Below are 15,458 nucleotides of genomic sequence, written 5' to 3'. Positions count from 1 at the left end.
AACCAAAGAACTTATATGCTTATATTCATAAGTCATGGACACAGACAATAGCGGGGTAAAGGTCTGGGGAGGGGAAGGGAGTGGGGAGGAGGGGGGTCAATGGGGGAAAAAGGGGGGACATCTGTAATGCTTTAAACAAAAAGATAAAATTTTATCTATAAAAAGATAAAATTTTAATATATTTGTCTTTAATATATAAGATAAATATATTAAAAAATCAGTTTATTATTTTTTAGTCATTCCTTACCTCAAGCTAACCAGTTTAAAGCATTATTCAAGAGATACCTTAAAAAAAAAATCTTTATATTCCAGGCCTATCTTTTTGAAAACCCCAGATAAATATTTTTAGGAAAAACAAAACAAAACAAGAAAACACACCTCTCATTTCTCCAAAGCAGTACAAGCTTTTTTCTTTTTCTTTCTTTTTTTTTTTTAAAAAAAGAATGTGAGTTTGGAGGGAATTGCTTCTCCATATGCCCACTCCTATCCACAACTAATTATAAATTGAAAAATAGACATTTCCTGACCTTGCCCCAATTTGTGAGTATCTCCTCTGTGTTAGCTATTGGCAGTCTGACTGAAAAGCAAGATGGCTCGGGCAAGAAGCAAACAAGAGTTTCAATATAAAAAACAAAGAAGGCTGAATTTTTATCTTTGCTTCTCTAAGCATGTGATGTAACAAGACAAGTTACCATTGCTCTTTACAAGGAGAACCTGGTTCAATATTAATACTTTTCATCTTAATAGGGGTTCTATTTGTGTCTTATTAACCAAGTCAAATTTCATCATAGCATTTCTTCTCTTATTCTCAAAGATAGTTGTGGGCAGAGTATTATATTTAAGGCTCTACTGGCTTTTAGACAATAATTTCTGCACAATTTTTCCAACCATAGAATACTGAGCAATCTGGTCATGTGAAATAATTTATAATCAAATGGCTTCTGCTGGGAATATTTTTTCTCCGTATGCACCAAGTTATAATAGTGGAAAAGCCCAAGTTAATTTCATTGTTCCCTATGATATCACCACATTCCCAGAAAATGATTGCTCATTTGGTAGGTTGAAATAATAGCCACATTAAGATTAGATCTTCAGAAGTATCAAAGATAAAGAGTATAGTGACCTTGTAAACTGTGGTAAAAACATTGACTAGTCTGTCATAAAACCTTGACAAGAGGTGATAAAACTATAGTAAACATGACTCTCCTTTTCCTAGCCTATTCCAAGAAGAAATGTGTAGTTCAGAATTTTAAAGACAGGGAAGAGAAAAAGTCCACCTGATATCATGGCGAATCTCTTATTAAGTCATTTTCTTCTCCTCCTTCTTTTTATTGGCTCTCTGTTCTGTGGCAATATTACTATTTACTTGGTGTTTTTTTTTTTTCATTTAGAAATATATTATTTTTCTCCCCTTGCCTTACCACCTCAAAATTTGAGAAGGTATTGTTTCTTTCTCCCTTTTTTCTTCTATTTTATTATTCTCCTCAAAAATCTCTTCTAAAAAAAAAATCTTCTCTTTCCTTTTATTCCTTCTCTCACAACTGATCAGAATACAGAATTCAGGTTTACTTTAAACTAGTGATTGCATCTCTGCAATTAGTTTATGTTCCAGAATCTTCTTTGTAAAATCAGATTTTGGAGGAGGAGAAGGGAATTAAACACTTTAGGGCCAGACATTATGCAAGGTGCTTTGCAGACATAAATTCATTTAATAATTTTAACTGCCTATGGTAGATTCAATTATTGTTCAGAAATATTCACTCCCTCTCCCTCATTTTCTTGAGAAATGGATACTTCCTGCTCCAGTGATGTTGGATTTGCTCAAGTGACTTGCTTTGGCTGAAATTGGGCAGGGTCTACTTCCCCTCCCCTTGGCTTTGTTTTCAGTCATGTGACAGCTTTGGCCAATAGAGTGTTAGCAAAATGTGATACAAGCAGAGACTTGAAATACCAGGGAAAACATTCTCAGAGAGCCCTCTGATCCCAGGAGGAGGAGGAGGCTCTCAGAGAACAAAACTACTCCAACTTGGATTAGACAACGCCCAGTTGATGCCAGCACCTCACAGATGCATGACCTACAGAAAGATTTATTGCTTTATGCCACTGAGATTTTGTGGCTTTTATCACAGAGCAATAGCTAACATGGCTATGAGGCAAATAGCATTATACCTTTTGAACCAAAAGTAAACAAAGTAAAAATCACGCCCATAGTTACACAGCTAGTATGCCGCAGAGCCAGGACTCATACCAAGTCTGTCTGATCTAAAATCCAATACTCTTTTACATGCATCACAACATGCTTCTTCTTTAAACTTTATATTCCTCTATCCATCAAATAAACAAAATCAATTTGAGTTTTACTTTCATCTATCTCTTGGTTGATTTTTGCTGAGGTCAATAGCCCTCCCTACAAAGTGTCTTTATTCCACTGCCCAGAAATTTGACTTCCTAGAATCACGTTTCTCCTTTATTCTGAGAATTCTCAATGTGGCCCACTGATGCAGGAATAACTGGTTATTCAAAAAAATGTCGTTTTTATATATGGAACTTGTATTTTTAAGCTCAGAATTCATCAGATTTGAAAAGCAAGTGCTGGATACAAGTGTGTGATGGGTAATCATTCCCTCCCCTCCTCTAGCCTAGAGGGGAGCCCACGATAAAGCGAAAGTGTTCTGAGTAGTGGGCCCTGATAACAGTTCCCAGCACTTGGCAGGAACTGGCATAAACTGCTGAGTCACGTCATTATTTGTCAGACTTGATCATGCTGAAGAGAAATACCTGAAATATGAGGAAACAGGACAAACACAGTGCCCATTATTTTTAAAGGCCATTCAAGAGTGGTTATTCAAGAAAGACCAGTTTAACTTCGATATCTACAAATGCACTAGAAAAAAAACAGCCAATTTGAAATGATGCTATAGTCAATCCCATTGCCAGTTAAGTGGGTACCCACTTTGCTAGCTTAACCCTCTATTGTAAGTCTCTAAATATCACTAACGGTGGCTATGAAGTTGCTAGGGAATACTGTTTGGGGTTTGGTTGTTTTATAAATCCATCTTTGAAATACAATTTAGAGTTTCTCAACTTGGGCACTATTGACATTTTGGCCCAAATAATCCTTAGTTACGGGAGCTGCCTGTAACGGGAGGCACTGTAGATGTTTAGCAGTATACCCTGGCCTCCACGAACCAGATGTCAAGTCCCCAAACGTTGCCAAATGCCCCATGGGGGTCCAAAAGTTGCCTCTTGTTGAGAATCACTACTTTTAATTATATTCATTTGGTATAACGAACTATATGGTAACCTGCTTTCTTCCAGCCTTACCAGCCTTTGTGTATGTTCTCAGTAGGCCTTGCTCACACTGATATATAGACTGTCAGGCCTCAAAGCCTCAAAGTCTCACCCTGTTCCTTTTGGGAATCAGAAGGACCATCCCAAATACATTCTTAAGGAAGTCTTCAGCTACTATTAACACATGGTGATTGCGATTCTTCCCTGGTGTGCCTCAGCCTTCTCCCCATGCCCTGCCCCCTCCTGGTACCTGCAACCTGGTCAGCCATTTGAGGATACCTCCCCAAGACGGTACTGCCTCCGGGAGTGGTGGAAGATATCGGCCGTGATACCTTTGTGCACCTCCTGGGGTCCTCAGTGCGCCAGAACCATTCTGGTCTCTCTGCAGGAGGAACTCTGTGTCCCATGCTCCCTCACCTGGGCATCAAAGAATACTATTTGTGCCTTACCTCCCCACCCCCATCACACAGAAACAGCCTGGAAAAGCTTCCTTTGGGCTCAGTGGTTCTCAAACCATTAGATGCACCCAGGTAAGTTCAAGCCCCCAGCAACTAGCCTAGGTTAGATGCCCGCTGGGCCCCCAGGAGGCTGGAAGGGGAAAAAGTTTGGATCTCCTTCCAGGTTAGGGCACAGGGAGGGTCTTAATGGAGAATTTTTAACATTTTAATACAGATCAGCGTGTCTGATTCATTTTGGCTCCTTCACTGCCAAATCTGGGGGCAGGGACTGCTTCAGTTTCTCGGCCTTCTCTTTGTCTGTGATAACCAAGGTATAAAAGTATCTGCTGCATCGGACTTTGAACTTCACATCATCCTTATTTGTCTTGATCTTGACAGACTTGGCATCCTTTCTCCTGGCTGTGAGTAGGAAGACCTTGATTTCCTCCATTTTTCAGGGCATGGTTATGAGGTGCAGAGACCTCACTGCGGGCACCCCCGATTACCCCCCCTATTCTCTGTGTACAGCCCAAGAGGCACTTAACAGCCAGTCGCTTGTGAATTTAAAAGGTGAATGCTGACTGCTTTGACCTCTGGTGATTCTCTAAGCTCACCTCCACCCCCATTGCCCTCCTAACAGCAATGGCCATCTATCACATGACTCTGTTCAATGAGTACAGTATACGGTTCAACATCCTCGCAGATTTGGTGGCATCAGACTAAATCTACCCAGGAAGAAAATGTCATTTTCTACTTTCATAATAGACTTTTGAAGGAACGTATAATATTACTATCCTTCTTTATGAAAACCTATATTGCAAAGGACGAACTGCTAAGCCCAAGCAGATCAATAAGTATGACAGCATGGTTCATCTGAATTCTAGTTTTAGCCAGTTCTATCTTCAAAATAGATATTCACCTCATGGCACACTGTTTTTCTACAAAGAAATGCTCAAGAGTTTACATTTTAGATTATGATCCAATCCCATAATCTCTTTTAAAAAATATGGCTACAAGAACTAAATATGGCTGCAGGTCTTCCAGAGTCAACCTGATTTCAAATGTTTTTCAGTTGTCATCCTTGGATCCTGGCCTGTGGTTCACCCCTGTGTTCAAGAATACATTCTTACTTTTCCCATTTAAAATAATGAAATATAGATTCCCCCAATCTGGAAATTTTCAGTCTCACCCTTTTTCTGGAATGGATTTAATTCAGATGACCTGAACCCTTCCCCAATCTTTCCTCCCTCCCAATCCTCTAATTCCCAAGGGCTTTAATCAATTTCCATCATGTCACATTTCTAGTATTTGCCTAAGCATTATTATAATAGCTGGTTGTTCCTGCTTTTGTCCATATGAACATTTGTGTGCATCTATCTCCTTCCTAGACTGTGAACTCTCTGAAAATAGGAATCCATGTTTTTCATGGCATTTGCTTGTGTGTCCATATAACTAACAAATAGGCTAGAACATGATATATGTTCAACAATCATAGGTTTTCAGTTAACAGAATAAATGTGGGTTTGCTCATAGGTAAGTACAGAAGTAGATTTCTGAGCAGAACAGAGAACGTCAGGTCTATATAAGATGGCTCACCCAAACAACATCACTGGCTTTGTGATGGTGGGGGGAGGAAAGGGAATCATGCTACTGCAGAAGATGAGAAGGAGCCAATGACAAATGTCACCTTCATCCAATTTTTGTGTGGAGCCTTTCTTGTCCACAGCAATCACAGGAAGCTAAGTGTAACAGCTAGGAGTGAGGTCAAGGGCCAAGGGCAGACTTGGTGGAATTAGAAATTAAATGAATTCTGAAGTTGAAGAATAAAGAACTAGTGCTCTACTGCTACACTAAGAACGTCCTCAAGAAAAATAAGTTCCATTAATTTAAAGAACCAGAAATATGGTTCAAAAGAGAAATTTTTTCTTCCCGCTCTCTATAAAAAGCTAATTGCTTGACACTGTTGTTGGTCAGTAATGTAAGATGTGATTATGGCATACAGTTATTTTTAGGGCAAGTGTTTTCTTGGGGCTTACACCAGAAAACTTGGGCCTTTAAATGGAATACTTAACAAATTAAATTAGGCAACATTTCAAGGGTACTCAAATAGACTCATTTTTTTATTTTTATCCCTTAACAGGGTGGAGGCAGGGGAGAGAGAGCTTGGACCTGGGCCTTCAAACCATAGTCACTTCCTATAGCATCCACATCCATCTGATTGAGTTCATCTTCTACCAAGCAAACAAAACTCACCCCCAAAAGTTAAATTTTTCGTGATCAAAAGAGGTCTACAGTTTGCATATTTCTTGACTTATTTAAGCAATCTGGATGCTTCTTCCCCAAAGTTCCGATTTTTGATCTGTGATTTTTATTTTTGCCTTGGTTGACAAAAGATAGTACATCCTTTCTTGGCATTCTGCACCCCCAACTTAGTCACCAGAAGCAGATGGCCATGAACATGTGATCAAACTTATTTTTTTAATGATTTTTTTTTTACGAAGTCGATATATCAATACATGAAAGCAGGCAGCCTGGTTTAAATAGTCTAAGATAATAAGCACTGCAAAAACCTCCTATGTATGAAGCGAAAACTTTGCTCTTGTGCACACCTGCCACCTCTACAGGCTCAGCTGCTCCACTCAGGCTGCACAAGTCCTCCCTCCTTTGTTCACAATGCTCATTAACTGGGGGCATCACTATTTCTGATTCTGCCCTCAGCAACAACCAGCACTTCACCCTGGTGGTTTGATGTGCACAGATGATGAATTGGGACTTTGCGGCTCCACGCGTAGCCCCCACTCTGTTCTCTTTTCCTTTCACTACTATCAGCTACGTTAGTCAGTCGTAGTGTTCCAAGTTCTTCTTGATGCTGTTACCCACTTAGCTTAATTAAGTCCTTTGTTGATATAAATAAGGTTTGGGTTTAACTGAGCTCAGCAAAAGGAAACGTGTGTTTGTTAAAGTTCTTTTGTTGCAAACAAAAGAAATACAATGAGATGGGCTCAAGCTCTCATCGGAGGGGGCTTTGTTGTGAGAAGGGCAGTCTCAAAGGCCTAGAGGACAGGAGGTAGCAAGACCTCCATGGCCTCAGGAAGACAAAGAGCCTGGGGATTACAAAAGTAGGAAGACTTGTCCAGCAAAGGCATTTTCTGCGTTCTCTCTCCACAAGCCAGCTTCCACTTCTCAGGACCTGCAGGTTCGGCCAAGAGACAGACCCTCCTTTCAGTCTCAATTCCAAATGCCCAGGAGATTGGCCAGTGTAGAGGCTGATACCCAGCCAGAATAACTGTATACCTAACAGATAGGCTGCTAGCACATGGTATATGGTTAATACCATGAACATATACCGGCTGAAAAACCAGGGAATCATTCCTGGGAAAATGGGGAGTCACCATCTCATTGACTGATCACACATCTCCAAAAGAGTCCACCACAGAATACCATCATAAAAAAAAAAAACCTCCAGAATATCTAAACACTTTCTGACCCCAGAGAAGGTGTACAGTAGCAAATTTGGGGATTGGGGTGAAAACTGAGGAACGCTTTAAGCCAGTGTTTTGTATCACCCTGAAAGGAATGGCTGTCCCTATGCTTGTCATAGGGAAAATAATGGGGATTTTGGACAGCTTTCTAGTTCCTCTTGAAACTTATTTTAATAATGTAAATGACTTGCCATTTAGTTTGAAATATTGTCATTTTCCACAGTGTCAAACAAATCCCTATTTTAATAGAAGTTCCCCAATCCATTTAAACCTAGCAGATATGACTTATGAAAGTGTGTTGTTGGATTTTTATTTCCTTCACATTTTAAAGAACGGAAGCATAATGAGTATATCTCAGTTTGTAAATGTACTAAAGATAATGTTTTTGAGATTATTTTCCTCCAGTAGTTCATTTTTTTCCTACGTCCTTTTCTCTCCAGGCAGTTAGGCAGTTCTAAGCTCATTGCCTCAGAGAAAGGATGAGTCCTGGCGGAAAGCTAAAACAATGAACTTTTCTGGCTTGGGCTTCCAAAATCCTAGGCCCTGTTTTGAGGGATGAGAGGACAGATGGAGCCCATCTTCAGTATAGACAGGAAAATTCCATGATTGAAAATAGGGGAGAAGTGGGGGCGGGGGGGTTGTTGAATAAAACTAAGGTTTCTCACAGAGTTAGAAAATTATTTTTGGCTGGGTAAAAGGGAGAAATCTAGGGGACAACTTAAATATTTGGAAAACAGAAAGCTCTCAAGATTGTGGCCTTGTACCCTTTTGTCTTGGTCAGAACCCCCAGTAGGCAGAAGAACTTAAGATAGATTTGCAGGACCAGGGGAGGTTACCTGCTCTCTGCTGCCTATGTGAGTAGAACTGCTTACAGTTGTAGCACAACCTACACAAGAATCTTCAGCGTAACCACAGGCAGAGACCTGAGGAGAGTCATATGCATCTAGGCAGGTGGAAATTTGGTCATCTCTGGCCTTGGAGAGCCAACCATAGCACACAAGCAGCAGAATGATTCTCATGCTCCAAAACATAGTGCATTAGTGGTAAAGCAAGCCACAGAAGTGACATCTGAGCCATCATTTGCATGGGCTGACTTCTGAGACAGAAGAACAATGAACATTTCAGTTCATGTCTGTGCAGAAAGGAAATGTGGACATTACAGGCACTCTAATAAAAACAAAAACAAAAAAACAATTCAACCAACCAGTCGGTATCTTTCTTGGACTGTCTTCTTGTTGTTGCCCTTGTTGATCCTTGTTATGGCTCCCTGTCTGCTGTACAGACAATGGAGGGTGAACTGGAAATGAAAGCAGAAAGTTTCCTATTTAGAGGATAATATGGAATGGGGAACTTTGGGGGAAAATAATTAGTTGCTGGTTCTAATGATACAACAAAGAAGAGAAGCTTCTTTATAGCTTCCAACTTTCCCATTTTCTAAGATCTTCCTGATACCATTTACCTCTCTGATGTAATCGAATTCTCCATCTGATGGTTCTCACTTCTAATATTTTTCCCAAATAAAAGGTGAGAGATCAGGTCTTTCATTCATTTATTCAACCAACATTGCTTAATTAATTTAGTATTGAAGTGCACAATTCACTTTGTTTCTTTAACTATTTCCAAATTTTGTTAGTGATTGTTTAACTAATCGTTTTTTTCCCCCTCCAACTTGTTATATAGAAAAATGCCAAACACAGAAAAGTTCTAAGAATAATCAAATGAACACTTAGGTTCATCTTCCTTGAGGTTCACCAATTAACTTTTATTGATTGGAACATCGCTTACATTGTATTAGTAAATGGGGTCATAATAATGAAAGAGACAAAGCAAATGCCCCAGAGAAAGCCAAGGGTTAGTCCAGCAGTTCCAAATAAGCAGACTGCATCCATTATCTCTGATTCCTTTGGCCTGTGGTAGAGCCCAGGAAACTGAATTGATAATAAACTCAGCAGGTGACACTACTATGAAGCCAGGTCTGAGGCTGCTGGTCTAGCAGGAGAGAGAGAGAGAACAAAGGACGAGGAGCCATGTGTGAAGCTGAATTAAGGACATGAAAGGGTTCTGTGGAAACAGAGGATCTAGCAGGATTGGAAGGTTCAAGTGGGGCTAATTGAATTTCTCAAATGGAGCTGGATATGAGGGTCTGACAGCCGTCCTCAGCCCTGATTCTAGAAACCTCCGTTTAACCACTCTCATAACCTCCTCCTGTGGTAAGTGGAATAATGGCTGTGTATTGGCCACTTAAATTCTCATAGCTCTTGGTAATTTCTAGACAATTAATCGAGAGACTTTCTCATTTGTAGAAAAGGGGTTAATGTTTCCCTATTCATTTCACAGGATTGTGGTATGAGTCAAAGACAAGAAAGCTTATGAACGTCCTTTGTTGTCTGGCAAGTGATTTATATACACAATAATTATTATCACCCTCAGTCAGCGGATCCATTTTCACATTCACACCATCCACATATGTCTGGGTGCTACTTCCCCCCGCCCCCCACAGCTCTGTCACAGAATGTGTTGAAAAGCACAGAGTACATGCAAGGTTTTTATTAACCTCAGTTTCTTTGGACGGAGCTGGCAACCAAGAGTCATGCAATAAACTTTTATTGACTAATTAATTGATAGGCCTTTTCCAATTACATTAATCTCCCCTAGAGATGAAATGGAGTTGTTTGACATATTTCTGGTCTTAGACCATTTCCCCCACTCAATATAGGATCTCACAGTAACAAGGAGGTATTGATTCTTTTCCAAAGAAGATATAAAACTGCCCTGAGTGACACAACCCAAGGGGAATTGCCTGAAATTTCCTTATTTCATATGGAGGGGGCTAGAGCGCCTTGTAAACCACTGATTTGCGGACGGGATTGCCTCCATTGCTTTGTTTCCTGGTTCTTCACATCCCTCAGTGTGGATAGAATAATTAGATTTGGTCCGATTATTTTCTTGAGCTGGGCAAGCTCTTCCTGGTGACAGCTGCTGCTACTGTATCTTGCCCCACAGCGTTTCAGAGTAAACCTGTCATCAAAAACCCTGCGTGGAATCTCCAACTGGTTTACTTGACTTTCTTTGTTTCTTGTTAAGTATCCTCAGAAGGGGGAACACACATTGGAAGCCCGCTGTGTGTAATTAAGAGATAATTGTAGTTGTCTGGGCATTTTGTGCTGCTATACCATTAGCTTATTTGCAAGTGATGCCTAAATGTGGTCCAGATGACGATTGCAAAAATGAATGAAGAATACATTTTTGAAGGATGAAAAGTGTGATCATTTGAAAGAGCACTTTACCTTGTTTTGCTAAGATAGGCTACATTTCAGGCTGATGTTTTTAAATTAAGCTTGAAGTTTTAAAATTAAGCTGACTTGCTTTGGTTTCCAGGAGCGATCATCACATATTTTGTCCTGCTGTGAACAGCCTTGGAGAGTCTATTTATACCATAACTTTCCTTCTTCGTGGATGTGTAATACAATCTTTAGACAAGTGAATATGATTAAATGCATTCGAGGACAGTGAATAATGATTCTCAATGAATTTTGGAGCAAGCCTATTCAATTTCATTAACATTAGTTAGATGAAGAAATTGTCTGGTATTATCCTGGGTGTGACGTTTCTCTATTCTTCTATATGATGAATGCTTGTGAGTTATTTATGGGAAAGAAATTAATAAAACAATATACTGAAAACATTATTCATCTCACTGAGTAGCAGATGAATAAGTCAAAGAATAAAAGTCAAAATTTGGAAAGTTGCTTCAAGTTAAATAATGCACACGATTCCTGTTTCATTATTGTTTTCTCCATTGAATTTTCTGCCATTTATCTTTCGATTGGGCTCTTCCTAATAAGGTTTATAAAGGTCTGGAAGGGACCAAAATTTTGCCACTCTGAAGCTGCTTTCTGGGATTAACGATTTTAAGTTACTTATTAAGAAACCAACAGAATGAACCTTTGACCCTCTCCCCTTTCCTGCCCAGAAGATTCAGACAGAGAAACCTGCTTTAGGATGTTCTCTTTAGCCTAATTTGAATTAAGTATGGTAATAGAGAGCTTCGGGCTAGGGTCTGTTAGCTGGTTACCACTAGCAAGGATTTTCCTCCCTTATGTTAAGCTTCTCCTCAACTACTGGTAAATCACCCATTCTCACTTCTGAAATCTAATACCCCATTCTCCACCTTTTCTCCTTTGTCTAAAAAGTCTTGTATATCCAATGTTGCCTCAGTGGTCCTCAACCTTCTGGCCCTTTAAATACAGTTCCTCATGTTGTGACCCAACCATAAAATTATTTTCGTTGCTACTTCATAACTGTAATGTTGCTACTGTTATGAATTGTAATGTAAATATCTGATATGCAGGATGGTCTTAGGCGACCCCTGTGAAAAGGTCATTCGACCGCCAAAGGGGTCGCGACCCACAGGTTGAGAACCGCTGCCTACTGTCTTGAGAACTTTCATGGATTTATCATGTCTATGTGAATTCCCCATGCACATGTATTAAACTTTGATTTTCTCCTGTTAATCTGTTAATTTGGTTATCAGCCCAGCCAGAAGAACTTAGAAGGTGGGAGGAAAAGTATTGATATTTTTTAGCCTCCCTCCTCCCCCCCAACCCCCCCCCCCCCCCCCTGCAGTCTCTAGCCAGTTCTACATGGTAAGTCTGAGCTGTGCATGCAGCTATATATCCCCCAGGTGCATTTGGTGAAATTGTGTTGTTGTCTGATGGAATCATGCACATTTGTTACGATCATTTCACTTAGGCTTTTTATTTTTTCTAATAGAACTTAACTGTCACTTAGGCTCTTAACGCTGGTATGTTGGCGGTGACGAAAAGGTTCAGCAACCTCAGTTCTTGAATTATGGTTAAGGAAGCATTCAGAGCCAAGACTGAAACTATCAGAGAAAGTTTATTTAGAAAGTCACACAGGTAGATGTGATCCATAGAAGAAATGGGCTCAGGAAAGACGTTACAGAGGCAAAAGAAGGGCCCTTGGAGCTTAGAAGAGGGAAGGGTAAAAGTAACCTACCTGGGAAGGAAGAAATGCAGGACCCGAGAGGCTCCCCAAAAGGCTTCTGTCCTAAGGGCTTTTAAGGAGAGGATCTCAATAGAATATTCATCAGCTTCCCAGGTGTCTCCCTTCAGGGTCATGGTCTCCACTGATTGGTTGGCACCAGGGCAGGGGTCATTAGTCAACGCAGCTGGTTCAGCCATGTTGTTGTCTGGTTCTAGGGCTTTTCTGGGCCTGGAGCTGAAACACAACTGAGGCCTTGATGTATTTGATGCAGGTCAGAACCTCACTGCCCCGGGGGCTTAATGCTTAAGGGCTATTCTTTGGGGGGTCTAACCTGCATGACCAGCAACATGCCAGGGGAGGAAAGGTCAGGGGAGCGTCCGAACCACATGACCAATGATATGAAAGGTCAAGGGGTCTAAACTGCATGACCAATGATAGGCTATGGGCGAAAAGGTTCTCCTGGGGGTTGAGGGTCCTTGTTTTCCCTGGTTTTCCCATTGCTAGGCATCCAGGGCTTCCGGTCTGGTGACCTTCTATAGCTGACCCATCGTCCTTGCTCTGCTCATGTGTGTCTAACTGCCTACATGCTAGTGGAGGAAGGTGAAAAATTGACAAGATACCTAGGAAGAAACTTATTTGTCATTGAACACAATTGTATAAACTTATCTCCTAAACAGTGCTCATCTGAGTAAGATATTGTATATTTTTTAGGTATCAGTGATGACTGAAAGTGAGTTAGCACTTATCTTTTTTTTTTAAAAAAAGGCACAGCATTATTTGCTCTTTTGCAGTAACTGTACCCTTCACTATGATAATGGCTACCATAAATAGCATAATCTTAGAATTGTCATTATTATCAAATATTTATCAAGTCCTTCTTCGTTGCATGCATAGGTTATAGAGATTTATAGAGTTGATTAAACAGCTAGTGTTCTCAGTAGTTTATAATCTAAAGCCCGAGATGATTCAGAAGAACATAAAAGGTACTATTTTCTTGATGCATAATATAGCACATTATTTGGTATTTCATATCTCTTGTTGTCCTTCTAGACGAGTCTCCTGTCCTAAATGGGCTCTCCCAGAAGTCAGTCCCTGAGACAGGAATTTGGGTGCAAATAGTTTATTTGGGTGGCGATTGCAGGAAATACTGAGAAAGGAAGATGAGCCTATAAAGGGTGTGTTCATCAGCTTTTACTGTTGTGGGCCACAGGGCTCACTCCTGCTGAGGACCCACTGAGCACCTGCAAGGAACACATCTCAGAATTGTCCCTTCTCCCAAAGGGATGAGGAAATATGGATATTTACCCTTCAACTCCTGGCCCTACAGGGTTGAGGGCTGCTATTGGGGCATTAAATCCCAGGCCCTGTGGGCATTCTCCTCACACAGGCCCAGCACAATCCCACTGACAGAGAGGAGCTGGAGGAAGCTTTTTGTCAGTATAGGAATTCTCCCCTGAAGCGGGCAGGTGACCTCTGTGGGGGCCAAGGGGAGGTGACTGGGGTATTTATAACATCTGCTCCACCCCCTTTTTCCATCTGGATAAAAAGTTAGTCCTTTTCTTGGCTCAAAGCCATCATCAGAATACCTGGGATTTAAACATTTTTACCACTATTTTAAGGCACTATATACTTCCCTTGTACTAAAAATTATGTAGTGTTTACTTTAGTCTTGAATAACCTATCCTGATTTTGAATAGCCTAGAAATTAGCACCCATATCTGGATCATTTTTTATCACCAGTGTGGTACACTGGTATTTTCTTTCTTGTCATTTTTTTTTTCTTATAGGACAATGTGTACCTAAGAAAAGAAATTATCCATCTTATATAAGAAGACAATTATCTCAAAAGAATCAAAGTGAAACTATGCTAACCAAAATAGTAGATACTTCGGTGTCACTAAGCGATTGCATATTGTATTTCTGAGGTTATACTCATGCCAAACAGGTTCAATCAAATTCAATTTTAAAAGACTGAGTTCAATAAAATCTATTTTTAGAGATTGTCTTCATGACAGGGAACAGCCAGTTTGAAGGTTTCTCCCAGTTTCTTAAAAGGTTGTGTGGGTGACCTAAAGATTATAACGCATATTTTAAAATGTATCTTTATTGTTGAAAGTATTACAGACGTTCCCTCTTTTCCTCAAGGACCCTCTCCACCCTGTACACAGGTCCCCACCCCCACCCCGAAGCCTTTACTGCACTATTGTCTGTGTCCATGGGTTATGCATATAAATTCTTTGGTTAATGTCTTCCTCCCCACCTGCTGCATTTTAAATGGGCAGAGGCAAGTCAGGAGTGGGGCAACACCGGCCAACAGGGGTCAGCATCACGCCCTTCTGGGAACGAGGCGGAGCAAAAGTGCAGAGTGTAAATAAACACAAGCAAGCATACATGGTGGCCTTTTACAGGCCCTTAAACAGAAAGACTACTTTTCATTAGAGTCAGCGCATGTGAAAGAGATAGGAATGGGCAAATCAGGGACAAGGCTGTTTTACCACCTTGGCTGAGGAATTTGAGAATTTAAGAAATGGGTTATTTATACACATGTGGGCAGAATTCGGGAAACCACAATAGAGAGTGTAATATTCAGGGCTGGTGACAGCAGGGGCGAGGTTCAGAGCCTGAAAGGGCAGGGAGTATAAGAGAAGTTACAGGGTAATCAGAGAGGGAACTGTGAGGACAGGGCCACCTGGCAGGATATGTGTCAGTGTGTCAGCACTGGTGACCCCACAAAGAGGATGCCAGGGCAAGAAATATTCCCAACCTCACCTGCCAATCCTTGCCATGGAACAACCCCAACCAGAAGCCAGAGGGTAGGGACAATGTGAATGTCACCCATCGAGGTCAGCCACCAGGAGCAGAGAGGGCCTGGTAGACAGTGAATCTGAGAGCAAAGGAGACGTCCAGTGCCTTGCTAATTCATATGCAAGCTGGGAAGCTAGCCACGAGAGAGCTCTCAACCCCGCTCTTTCCGAATTGTCCTGACACCGACCAGAGAGAAAGCAAGTAGAAGTTCACCATCTCATTAGGCAGTAAGGTGTCCCCTAATATCGGGTGTGAGAAACAGGATACTCAGTCACTACCATGGCACAGACGCTAAAATGTCAGGATCTCATTTACAATCCTAAAGAGGACGTGTTGCTCTCCGACTTCCATTAATCTGTGACAGACGTGGAGAGACGAGTCCCCGAAATCATAAATTAGCGGCATCCCCCCTGCATACCTGGACATTTGTAGAATT

General features: G+C 40.9%; 1 pseudogene; it reads right to left on the bottom strand.

The window, feature by feature from the left end:
• Positions 1-3,978: 3,978 nt before the first annotated feature.
• LOC102433651 lies at positions 3,979-4,191 on the bottom strand (annotated as a pseudogene).
• Positions 4,192-15,458: the final 11,267 nt, after the last annotated feature.

This window comes from Myotis lucifugus, unplaced genomic scaffold (genome assembly GCF_000147115.1).
Source record: "Myotis lucifugus unplaced genomic scaffold, Myoluc2.0 scaffold_39, whole genome shotgun sequence".
Taxonomy (NCBI): Eukaryota; Metazoa; Chordata; class Mammalia; order Chiroptera; family Vespertilionidae; genus Myotis; species Myotis lucifugus.
The sequence above is the reverse complement of the archived record's forward strand: the minus strand, read 5'-3'. Positions and strand labels throughout refer to the sequence as shown.